Source organism: Astatotilapia calliptera, chromosome 11 (genome assembly GCF_900246225.1).
Source record: "Astatotilapia calliptera chromosome 11, fAstCal1.2, whole genome shotgun sequence".
In the NCBI taxonomy this organism is placed as follows: Eukaryota; Metazoa; Chordata; class Actinopteri; order Cichliformes; family Cichlidae; genus Astatotilapia; species Astatotilapia calliptera.
Window position 1 is genome coordinate 31,816,805 of NC_039312.1, and position 9,916 is coordinate 31,826,720.

The window sequence follows — 9,916 nt, forward strand, 5'->3', positions numbered from 1 at the left end:
AGTGTGTATTTCAGTGCCATGTTTACAGTAAAGTGTGTAGTGTGGTGGAAGTTGTCATTTTAGAGTAAAAACTGTTCCTGTTTCTGTCTTGATTGTTCAGAACTGTTCGAGACTGATCAGGGTGTACTGTCCTTGCTGATACTGTCTGCCTTCGTCAAACTGATGGCAGAGATGGAGTCCAGATGTGCGAGCTCCGTCCCAACAATGCTCTTTGATGCTCTCACCACTCGGTGCAGCTCTTTCCTCTCTGCAGCAGCACAGCTGGCATACCACACTGTTGCTATTTGTCAGGATGGATTTCACTGCACTCCTGCACACTTTCTGTAAAGGTTTGGCTTGTTTTAACTTTCTGAGGATAAAGAGTCTTTGTTGTGCCTTCTTGACCAGCTGGGAGATGTTAGTGGACCATGTCAGCTGCACTGTGAGGGTGACTCCCAGGTACTTAAGGCTCTCTACAGTCTCCACTATTTCACCATGAATGTGGAGTGGGAGATTTTGTTTCCTGACCCCAGATCCCTTGAAGTCAATAATCATCTCTTTTGTTTTTGAGGTGTTTAGGGCCAGATCATTGTCTCTACAGCACTCAGTCAGATGGTCCACTGCCAGACTGTAGCTGTTTTCATCCTAAAAAGAAATTAAGCCAATGATTAATTATGGAATCAGAGGTGCAGATGGTGCGTTGGGCTCAACATACATCCACTGGGAATACCAGTGTTTTTGATTGATGATATTTATTGTGTTTTTTATTGTATTATATCTATATTGTATTTATTTTTATTGAGCTTATTTAATGTGTCTAAGCTTTATTTGTTATAGGGTGTATTCAATGTTTTAACTGTTGTGCGCTGTGTGAATAATTTCTGGTCTTTTGGGATAAATAAACTGTATTTTATCTTATCCTCTTTTATGTCTCTGTCCTCTCGTCCAACTGTGGTCTCGTCTGGATAGAAAAAAACTTGAGTTGACAACAGGAAATACCCCCAAAAGTACCCACGTGAGGTCTTAATGATGCCTACATCCATCTTTTATATGCAATCTATGTTTAAAGAGAAACAGATAGCTGAGTGATAAATAAAACAGCCAGTAGAGCCCGGAGCTCTGGCCTCGCCTTCACTAGATGGCCGGTCACCATCTGAGGTGGATATAAATGTTAGAGCGGTAGTTTCAGAAATGGAGCACCGTCATGGGGAAGGTGGTTCTGGGAAGCAGTTTTCACAGAGATTTCTGTCCCATTATTATATTTTTGGATTATAGCAAAAATTATTTGGTTGGCAATAAAACAAACTGAGCCACATGAAAGTATTTACTTTCAAAACGTGTGGTTTGGCAGGATAATAAATCATATTCAGCTGTGCTATTTTTGGGATATGGCACTGAAATAAAGTTTCATGACTGTGGGGCTGTCTTGAGCCCCCCCCCCCCTTCCAAATCCTGCTCCAGACTCTGCTCCGCTGGTCTCTTTGGGAGAGCCTGGTAGGTGAGCAGAAGCTGTTCAGTATCATTTCAAATGATGTTATTTTTGAAACCAAGCAAAATGTCTGGCAGGAGAAGATGTGGAAATGTTTGTTTATTCATTGCTGAAAGCTGGTTAGTTTGCACATTAGCCCCCGAGGACAGAGTGACATCAACCTTTGAAGCCCAACAACATGATCATAATCCCCTTTTGAATTCGAACATAATTGGTATCAGTTGTTGAAAGAGGCGATGAATGAAAAAAAGATGACTGAGAGAACGGTCTTGATGTAGCTTTACATGCTAATTATTTGGCTTATCTGCGTAATGAAAGAACAGATCAGTGAATAAATGTGTTTGGAAAAGGGAAAGGTTTAATTTCTACAATCTAAAATTCATCAGTCCGTATTTCAAAAGGAAATTATTTTTTCATCATCAAAACATCGTTTAATTGGAAGCAAAGACCCAGAAGAAGATGATAAGTTATAATCGCAATCTGCTTTATATTCACGGAGAAGAAACACCGCAACTTGTTTGGATAAAAGTTTGAAATAAAACAGGGCGATACAATCAGGTGCATGCGAGTTTCTCAGCCGCGCTGCCTGACAGATCGTCTTATCGAGTAATGGCAGCGATATCTGCACACTAAACAATCTGGTGTTTGCGTTCACTGTCAAGCAAACGTGTTTCTGTCAGAAGGTGGATTCAGATGTGTTTCATCATCATCAGCAGCCTCAGCAGCAGCTGTCTAATCCAGTCAGTTACAGATATTTAAATGTTAGAGCTGCTTAACAAAACAAACAAACTCAAAGACTGTAACACAAGTGGAGCAGCCCAAAGTCAAAATGCCACAATCCACCTGGATCTAAATTTATTTTACCTTCGTCCTGATTAACTGGGATCAGTGAGGATATTCGTGCGTCTTAATTTTCCTGATTAACATCTAAAGTCTGCCTTCTGCTGCATTTTGCATTACTAAAGCCGTACAGCCTGTTCTTTGCAGTAAATTTGTTTTCTGGGAACCCATCAGGGAAACTTGAATTTGTTGCTGACTTGTCATTAACAAGCCGCTGGATGTTATTTGCGGAGAGAAATCTGTGCAAACATAATTCGTGACAGAGGAGAAGATGTTTGCTCTTTTCCAGCCCCATCTATTTTTAATGAATTTGACTTTTTTCTGGTACAGGAAAACAAATCGACACCCAGAGAGGATGACATGCAGTGCTATGTTTGCCCTGCAGGTGACAGCAGTAGCATAGCATATTTATAATGCAAACACGTGCACCGTGAAGAATAAGGAGAACCGAATCATCTTTATTGTAATGTGATGAAAATTCAACAGGCCAGTTTTTAGCTCATTTCCAGACTTCCACAAACAAAACTTTGATTAGCTTTGGTGCAAGCTGTTTCCAGAAACCAGCGGTGTTTCAGCCAGCTTAGTGCTCTGTGCTTTCTTCTGTGCCCTTTTTGTTGAACCTGCAGCACCGAGGTTTTTGTCAGAATGAACGTCACCATGAAAAACAAATTTACAGCAGATCTGGGAAAAGTACAAAGGGGGGAAAAATCCATCTCAATCAAAATAGACGACATTTCGTTCACTGCTCTGCGTAACCCCATTGATGTCTTTTGAGATTTGAAATGCTGAAGGGAGCAACTAACCCCCCTGACTGTTGCTGTTCTCACCAGACTCCAGCTGTGTTTTTCTCCGCTGCAGGAAAGCAGTGAAATTGCTGACTTCCCCCTTGGGTTTAAAACAGCGACATGTAAAATTAGGTCCTCTCTGTTCTCTGTGTACAAGCTCATGGAGATGTTTTCTGACAGGTTCATTGGCTCAAAAGGGGGAGAAACAAAGGGAAAAACAGAGGTTTGCATCAAGTAACTGGGATACTGGGGAGTTTTCTGCGATTTTGCTCACAGAGCAATGCATTCAAGTGCAGATAATCTGATATAATTGGTAGAAACCTCCGGCACAGAACAAGGTTCCTTCATGACTTTGCTCTGGGAAGCTGTGAGGTTTTATTAACCTTACCTCACCCGGCCAGGACTTATGCTGAGCGTGCATGTTGTTTTCCAGTGACAGCCTGCCTTACATTCATGCGTACCGGCTCCACCTCTGGAGCAGCTGGCTGTTATTTTCCTCTCTCCACGGCAACAGCAGCAGCCATGTAAGGTAACTCAGCAGACAAAAAGATTACTTACAGCAGTTCAATTTACAGCTACACTCTTAGAAGTAGGGGTAAAGGCCATTCCTCTCCTTAAGGGTACAATCTACAGAAATGTATGTTTTTACAACTGGAAGTTTAATTGATTAGCCCAATTGGACCTTTTTGAGGCCCAAAATGGTACATAAGTGTTCCCAAGCATTAAAAAGTGAACATTTGTGCATGTTTCTTCTTCTTCTTCTTCTTCTTCTTTTTAAGTGCTTGACAAGGTAGACTGTGTTTAAGCAAACAGGAAATAAAATAAGATAAAAGTACAGTTTTACTGTCTTGTTATTCTGTGATCTGTCCAAGGTGCACCAGCGACAGCTGAGGTACCTTTGAATTTCATAAGAACTGAAGAAAACTAATAAATGGATGTTCTTTTATTTTATTAAATTGAATGAATAACTATGAATCTGTCACATCAACTAGGCTGTAGATTTAAATGTACTCCTGTGCCTGGTGAGCTCTCTCTGGTTGCTCTGTTTTCTTCCCAGATGTGCAAATTTTCAATTCACTTCAAATTTTAATTCAGTTTCATTTCTATAGTGCTGAATCACAACAACAGTTGCCTCAGCTAAAGCCCCGACAGTCAGATGGCCCCAAATGAGCAATATAAATATAACTGGTGTTTCTAAGGTAGCTGTAGGTGCAGATGTGAGACAGATAAGGCTTTGAGCGGTCAGTAAGGCTAGAAATGTGTTATTTCTGAGCAGCTGAATGATAACAAATATGCATAATAACAATACAATATTTTATATTTATTCTAGTGTGTTAATCTAGTTAAAATGACATTAACGGCATAACCGCATTAACGCCGCAAATCTCCATTAGCGAGTTAGCGCAGATCACCCAGTGCGTGGGGCTGCATGGTGTTAACGCATTAGCACAGTTAGCTCGTTAATGCAGTTAAGGCGTTAACGTCATTTTAACGAGATTAACGCTGACAGCACTACACCAGGTCAGTTTTTGTATCACAGAAGGCACAAACTAATACACATAAGTGCACCCTGTCAAAGGGATAACGGCTATACCACAAAGGATAGTACCACAGTGACAAGCTGTTATACCTCTAAGGGTACAACAAGGTACTTTATTTGCTGAGTGTAAGAGGTTTTTAAGGGGGCCTTTTAAAAGCCAGAGGTCACACACATCACCCACTTTAGTTTACTTTTATTGGGCTGGCTGAAGTGGAAGCCATCTGATGAAGCCATGTTTTATTACTTGAAAGTATTCAGGAAAGAGAGACAAGTTCTGTGATTTTTTTTGTTGAAAACCTCAGCTGCCTTTAAAACACCTCCCACAGAGAGAATCGTGCGCCCTCGGCTGTGCGAGAATGCTAATCATAACCTAAGTAGACGCCCATGTGTTAGATTTAACATTGTGTAAAATCCTGTGTGGATAAGCCTCCTGCTGCTAAAGATCACAGTGTAAGTTTGTCTCCTTCTGTAATAACCTTTACTGAGGGCATTCTCCAGTGTTGTGGCCAGAGGCGGAGCCGTGGCCAGGCAGCGATGGGCGGAGGAAGAAAATGATGAGGTGATGGTGGGGAAATTAAGTGGAAGAGATGTGAGTTAATTGTATTATATGTAGAGAGGGGCATCTGGCAGAGAAACCCGTTTGCTTTATTTGTCAGGCAAAATAATGAGTAGGTCCAGTGACACTTGTGCTCTTCGTCTCTGGCTTCTGGTGAGTCGGCTGTGAGAGGAACATTAATCATCACATCAAAACTATTTCGTACTGCAAAGATTCTCGTTTCTTTGTGTGTGTGTGTTCCACTTTTAAATAGCTGCAGAAAGGCCACACAGAGAGCCCCGCAGTGCACAGTGGGCCTTATCGCCAGGCATGCTGCAATAATGTGACTGTTGTCAGTTACGCCACTCGGCATTTATTTGCAATGCTTTGTAATCCCCAGAGGAAGATAAGTAGTAGAGGCATTTAGGTGGAGCACTTTGTGACAGAGCATGCAGAGATGCTGAGATCTTACTGCCCACGCAACAACTGAAACAGCTCGCAGATGCAGCGCTAATCAGAAAGCGTATAAACATTTAGACACTCTTCCGTGCATATTCAGACAACGGCATAATCTACACATGACTGCTGTCAGGAGGGAAAGGCTTAAAAGAGGTAGGCATACAGTTGTTCTGATTCTTGGGCATTAAATAATGAATTCATTCACAGCCTAACTCTGATTGTGGAATTGTGGTATTTATAAGGGAGACCTCCATCAATTTTCCATGTCAAAGCCAGTTAACCAGTAATGGGAAGTGCTACTTTTAGAGTGAATCGTCTCCTGTGGCTTGAGTCGGAATTCATCAGGATCTGTAAAGGAAGGCTGTTACATGGCAGGCATGCTGTTTGAAGGGTTATATGTATGCTGCCGTATGATTGATGGTGATGTTGGAAAAATGCACCCCAAAATAATTCCTAAAATAATTATTCACCCCTTTAAGTTTAAGATGTTCTAGATTTGAGTGTTTATGTTTAAAATATGTAGGTTCAGCTGATGGAGGTTTGCGTTGGTATATATTAGGCTGTTTTTTTAAACAGTGAGGATATTATTATTAATATTATTATTTCACACCAGCTGTTTAACGGCAATATTTAAAAATGTTTAGTTGATACTAATGTCTACAACACACCACAGCCGTATCAAAGAACTAAACAATGAATAAATATAATTAGCTGTACAAACGCAAGAATCCAAAAATACTTTAAAAACACTCAGCAGCAACATCTCTTTACAAGTCAGCATCTTCCAAACAAGCTGAGGGTGACCATAGCAACCCAAAGGAGATTTTTGTTGTAACATCCACTTTACAAGTGATTTTACCAAGCACCAGCCATCAACCTCCAGCAACCACTGACCAACCGTTTGGGGAACACACATTTTCCCCATCAACATTTTCCCCTTACAGAGCTTTCCCAATGTCCTCTAGGCCTGAATGACTTTGGCGTTAGGGAGTGATGTTATCGGTATTTACTTCCTGGCATGTTGTCACAAGCATCTGCAGAGTGATAGGATTAATGAGTGCAGTTCAGTAAAATAGAAAATAGTTCTTACGTGAAACTACTCGCATCAAAGCCTGCGGATGTTTTTTTTTTGTCACTATGAAGCAAAATAATCGAGATGCATATCATCATAGAAGCAAGAAAAAGCATTACGATTTCTTTTGGGTTGAACTGCAGCTTTAAACTCAGCAGCTCGAGCTCAAACAGAAGGCACAAAGACTGAAACAACACCTCAGCATGCAGAGTGGCTGTGGTTTAAACCTCTAACCCTGGGATTAGTACACAGCCTGCTCTCAATACCGCTGAGTTTTACTATGCAAAGTGATCTTAGTTTTGGGCTAAAATTTATAAGAACTTATAAAAGTGGAGAAAAGATTACTCAAACCCTTCTTTTAATACTGCCAGGCAGCTGAATTACGATACAGTGAGAACCCACAAGTGGTCGCATGAAAATGACAGAAAATAAAGGACCTGGCACAGCTTGGAGGATAATCCTTGTCTACTTCCTGGTGTATTGCTCATTAATCAGGCTATTGTGGCTGTGTGGGTCAAGGCCAGGGTTGCTTAGCACTTTCTGATTCTGTTCTAGAGATTGTAGGAAATGAGGAGTCACACAAAACAGCAAATATCAGGGTAACAAGAGCAGGCTAAAGCACTCAAAAGCAGAGGCATAATTAACGTTACACTAAAGTGGCTTTTAACAACTTCAAAGCCTCATGCTTCACATGTTTTCAGGAAAGTGCAAAAACACTCAAGTGCTAAATGTCAGTACACCTTTCAGATACTTGAGCTTTTCTAGAGTAGTTACATCTTTCAGTACGTCCATGTTAGACAGCCAGCAGTATACAGAGAAAATTACCTCCACCTGTATGACCTGCAACATCAAAGGGGGCCTGTGCTCATTTAAAGCTCCGTATCTTTATGATTGGTCTGCACTAGAGTAGCTTTGCAAGTTCATTATAATTTTTGCCTTATACTGGGGCTTTCTGCACTCCACCCGTTCATCTGCTGCCTGCAACAAGCCTGCTCCTTTGTCTTTCAGGTCACATCCCTTGTAAACCAACTTTCTTGTGATTGGCTGCCCCTCCCAATTAGAAGATCAGCACGTGGATGGGCCTTCTGAGCTGATAGCCAGAGAATATGAATGATATCCCCTCTCTTTGGCATCAGTTTTCTCTCATTCATTTGTGGAGACTATTCAAACTTTATGCTTAATTGACTGGTAGTTTTCTTTGACTGCAGGTAGAAAGAGAAACCTCAAAGACTGCAAACATATTTTCTCATATTCCAGGTCAGTAGCAACAACACAGTATGATGTGAATCTCAAGTGGTGGGGAAAGGGCGAGGGTGCTTCAGTGTGGGGAACATGAGTTTCGCCCATAATAATGGTATAGGGTTGTGCCTTTGCAGGAATTTTCTGCCTTTTGAGATTTTTTGGTTTTACAAATTCAAGTCTTAACAAATCTACATGTAGATCTGCTCTGTCTACACAAACATCCACCCAAAAAACAACATTGTGCAGCTCTCAAGTACACATAAAAGCAACGAGTTTGACATGACCCTCTCTCAAGAAATGTAGGCCAATCAGAAGCCTACAAATAAAATCACATTACACATTATTGACAGTCGGAAGCAAATTTGTTTTCCTTGTCCACGTTTAAATGCAGAAATAACAGAGCCTTTTCTGAATATCTTTACTCTGGAAGGACCTTTTCAAAATATCAGGTTTTGCTCAGAAAAACCTACGTTTACCAAAATTCTCACATCAACACGCATGAGTAAAAGTTTCAAGGTGTTTTCTCCTGATCATGAAATGTTCCCATGTGCATGCTAACTTTCCCAAGCCCTCCCATCTCATGGCTGTCTGGATTTGCTGCCATTCAATTTACTGAATTGCATTTGTTTTGAAGGGTTTGTTCATTTCAGGAGATAAAGTGCATGATAATGGACAACTACAGCCCCGTTTTCCCCTCCCTCCAGCTTAAATTGCAGTGAAAAGCAAGAGTGGAATTGTAAAACACATTTATCTGCCTCCGACAACCGTCTCCTTTCTGAATAATTAATGCTCCGGGCTTTATGTGTCTTGCGTGGTTTGTCCTTGAGGGCCTGTTGAATCGGGACATTGAGAGACCGGGCTGCTGGTGACACACACGGCCGTACATCAGACTTCCCGAGCGCCTTTACATTCAGAGGACTGACGCGACCAAACTTTTCTTTAGTAACAGAAACAAATGATTGCATTAAAAGCCGCTGCAGCGTCTGTCAAGAACTGTTAATGGAGGTGAAGTCATGCAGAAAGGGAAGCAATGAGTGTTTAAATGTAACAGTAAATAAACTCTCATATAACAGCAATAACATAGAGTTTATTCACAATAATGCAGAATAAAATAAGGATAAAACTGAATAGCAAGCTAGAACTCGTCGTAGTGTGATCTTCAGCTTGGAAATGGCAAAAGTGGGCCGACAGTAATAGTTCAAGCTTATTTTTTGAGTTTGTTCTCCCAGCATGTGGTTAATATGATTTGAAACAGTAAATTATTTATTCCATGTTTTGTGCCATTATGAGAAACAGATTTTGTCTTTTTTAATAGCTGCTGTGTTTTGTGTTTTGAATCCAATTTTGAGTTATAATGTTTGTCGGACGTGCAGTGATTCCACTGGAGTATTACTCAGCCTGTGTTATCTACATTGTCTGTATAAAGATTTTTATTCAATTGTAGGTTACAATTTAAATAACTGGCCAGGAGCTGCAGAAAAAACCAAACCCCAAGAGCTAACCTAGACTCACTCAGGGTTATTTTTTCTGTTCACAATTATAATTTACAACTGAGGAATGCAAGGAGGTCCTACTTCTCTGACATCATCACTAAAAACAGCCATAATGCTCGGGTCTTATTTTCTACAGTTGACAGGCTAACAAACCCTCCTGTGCCAGTGGCAGCTGAACTTCATTCGACCATGGCCTGCAATGACTTTGCCAAATTCTTCACTGAAAAAATCCAAAAAATTAGACAAGCAATTGGTACATCAACAGCAGATCCAGGATATGTACTGTGTCCACCGAAAAACTGTTTAAACACCATGAAACAGTTTCAACCTATTAACAGCAAAGACCTGGAGGACATCTTAGGTCAACTGAACTCCTCCTCCTGCTGTTTAGATGTCCTGCCAACAAGTTTTTTCAAAAAGGTCTCAAAGAGTTTAGAGTCAGACCTGTTACAGATCGTCAACTTTTCTTTATTATCAGGTGT